Here is a 3524-nt window from a genome sequence, read left to right as displayed (position 1 = left end):
ATTTTTCCACCTCATTCATTCACAGAGGTCCACTGGTAGATAAGAGCAATACCTGGGGAAGACACAGGAAGGGGCTACACCTGTATGGGAACACTTAAGGCTCTTCTCCCTAAGGCACAACCATGATCCCCTAAACTCATCTAAGAAGACTTGGTTAAGGCCTAGATTCTTTTGCCCTTCACAGGAGGACATTACCATTCAAGTTAACTGACATCCTGAGATGATAAAAATGAGCTAAAATGGACAAGTGATAAGAATCTGAGAAGTGACCCATGGATGAACTTTTATCAGAGGAAACATAACTAAGGGAAGCAAAATGAGAGATTAAAATATGCATTATGAAAAATCTCAGGGAGTTTATAAAAACTATCAGAAACATGAAGCCAAAAAACAGAATAGAATCAATTTGAATTTTTAGTATAAACAAGTATTTGCTAAGATAGAAAACAGAAGTCAGAATATGGTTTGGCAGCATAACTCAAACCAGCAAAATAAAATTCAACTGATCCACTGGATGGGTATGCAATGGGTATGCGTAGGGAGATTAAACAAAATAAAAACAAAATGAAATGAAGGAAAGCATAGCAAATAGAAAACATGAAACCACTTGGCCAAAATAAAAACTAGTGGTTACCATAAATGTAAATGAGTTGCACTCACTAGTCAAAAATCTCTTAGATTGAATTTTTAAGATATTGTCCACAAACAGCATTTTAAAACATAAATGCAAAGAAAATAGAAAATAAAGTTTAAAAAAAGATAAGAAACTAAAAATCAAAAGAAAGTCAAAATGAATAATGAAAAAGCACCATAAGAAACAGCATCATTTTATAGTAAAGAAATAATAAAATGAAAATATATATATATCATGAGTAAAAATGTGCTTGTCTCAATCTGTTGGGCCTATTGAGTTCTGGAGGAAGGAAGCCCTAGATGTAGCTGATTGCAATGTCATCAACCTGGTGCATAAATGATCATCTTTTTGCTGGGTTCTCCCATGGTGGAATGGGCAAGGACCTCTTCTATAGAGGCACTAATCCCGTCCAGAAGTGATTTGCCCTCATAACGTAGGCACATCCTAAAAGAACCACCTCCAAATACCATCACCTTAGGGGTTAGGATTTCAGCATATGATTGTGGTGGGGGAGTTACCAGATACTCAACCTACAGCAATACTCATTAACAGCATCAAAATAACAACTGTTAGAATTATCAGAAGAAATGTAAAATCAGCTCCTCTCCAGAACTGATAAATCCAAATTAACAAATTAATAAATTTGACCTAAATATATGAACTTCATAGCGAAGAAGCATAGAAATAATTCTTATGAAAAGCATATATATAAGACATCACAAAAATTAATCATGTAGTAAATCACAAGGAAAACTTCAATAAATTGTAATGACTGGCATCATATACAATGTGTTCTTTGTCTACAGTGTAATAAAACATGTATAACAAAATCATAACCTAAAATATTTAAGTCTAAAAATCTAAATACTTTTGTATTAAATACTCCACAGGATAAAGAAGAAATTATAAGAGAAATTATGAGTTACACAAAAGCATTAATACCCAAATGTATTGCTTTTCAGTTAAAACAATGAAAAGAGAAGAGTTACAGTCTTGGTTATATTTTTGTAGAAGAAATGAAAATAAATTAAAATCACATAAAATCTAGAAAAGTAGCAGCAAAATGAACTCAGAAAAAAGTAATAGGAAAGATAAAACAAAAACCAATTAAATAAAAAAACCAGAAATTAGTAAAGGTGATTAATAAATCATTAAAATGGTTTATTAGAGAAGATGGAAAGACAAACTGCTAGAAAACAAAAGAAAGAGAACAATAAAATTCAGAGAGAAAAAAAGAAATAAAAGAATGTTATTAACAAATGCATATACTAGAAAGTTTGAAAACCTGGATATAAGGGAGATAATTTCATAAAATTATAAAATACCAACATTAGAATAGAAAAATATGAACACTTGGAAATGCCAATAAAGAACATAAGATCAGTCATTAAAATCTGCCATTTACCCTCTTCTCTCCCATTAAAAACGCCTGATAGATGATTCTTAAAGTATGTTGTAGCAAAGTAAATCATCTTTTTTTTTATAGGGCACTTTTTTCTATTTATAATTTTGATTTTTTTTCCTTTAATTTTTATTGTTGGTTGTTCAAAACATTACATAGTTCTTGACATATCATTTTTCACACTTTAATTCAAGTGGGTTATGAACTCCCATTTTTACCCTGTATACAGATTGCAGCATCACATCAGTAACACATCCACTGTTTTACATATTGCCATACTAGTGTCTGTTGTATTCTGCTACCTTTCCTATCCTCTACTATCCCCCATCCCCTCCCCTCCCATCTTCTCTCTCTACCCCATCTACTGTAATTTATTTCTCCCCCTTGTTTTTTTTTTCCCTTTCCCCTCACTTCCTCTTGTATGTAATTTTGTATAACCATGAGGGTCTCCTTCCATTTCCATGCAATTTCCCTTCTCTTTCCTTTTCCCTCCCACCTCTCACCCCTGTTTAATGTTAATCTTCTCATGCTCTTCCTCCCAACTCTGTTCTTGTTCTTAGTTGGAAGTTCTCCCTCTTTTTCTATTTCCTGAAATAGCTTGAAAAGTATTGGTATTAGTTCTTTAAAGGTTTTGTAAAACTCTGCTGTATACCCATCCGGTCCTGGGCTTTTCTAAAAAATATGGAACGTGTCATCTTTGCGCAGGGGCCATGCTAATCTTCTCTGTATTGTTTCAATTTTAGTATATGTGCTGCCGAAGCGAGCACTGTCCTGTACATTTCATGAGGACTGGCATCTTTTGGTTTGTGCGTGTGGCTCAGATAAGATGAAGTAGTCTTAAAAAAAAATATATATATATATATATATATATATATATATATATATATATATATATATTCACACGTGTGTGTGTGTGTATAATTTATTCTGGACACATAGCAGCATATGTAATTTTATATATTCAGCATTGGCAAATTCAATTGATTTCAGTTAATTGATCCATTTTTAAAGAGATTTATGTTTAAATTTTCTTTTTACAACTCAAGTGACTATACAAGGGTTGATAAGTACATAGAATACAGTTCATGGCAGGCTATCAGCATTGACCCACACAATGCTCTGTTATTTTTTATTTTATTTTGTATTATATATTTTCTTTATCAATTATTTCTAATCCAAATCCCACACTGTTGTGTAGACAACCACATTTCAATTTTTAGTGTTTGCCAACAAGCTTTTGTTTCATTATATGTACCTGTAACATATATTTGCTGTGTATATAGTGTTGTTTTATGTCTGAGTTTTAAAATTAATTCAATGTTAAGGGGCTGGGGATGTGGCTCAAGCAGTAGCACGCTTGCCTGGCATGCGTGGGGCCGGGGTTCGAGCCTCAGCACCACATACAAACAAAGATGTTGGGTCCGCCGAAAACTAAAAAATAAATAATAAAATTCTCTCTCTCTCTCTCTCTCTCTCTCTCTCTCTCTT

At 32.9% G+C, this 3524-nt stretch overlaps 1 pseudogene; it reads right to left on the bottom strand.

The window, feature by feature from the left end:
* Positions 1-2711: 2711 nt before the first annotated feature.
* LOC143395961 (U6 spliceosomal RNA) lies at positions 2712-2803 on the bottom strand (annotated as a pseudogene).
* Between the last annotated feature and the right edge of the window lie 721 nt (positions 2804-3524).

Source organism: Callospermophilus lateralis, chromosome 3, assembly GCF_048772815.1.
Source record: "Callospermophilus lateralis isolate mCalLat2 chromosome 3, mCalLat2.hap1, whole genome shotgun sequence".
NCBI classification, from domain to species: Eukaryota; Metazoa; Chordata; class Mammalia; order Rodentia; family Sciuridae; genus Callospermophilus; species Callospermophilus lateralis.
This window is presented reverse-complemented; position numbering and strand designations above follow the sequence as displayed.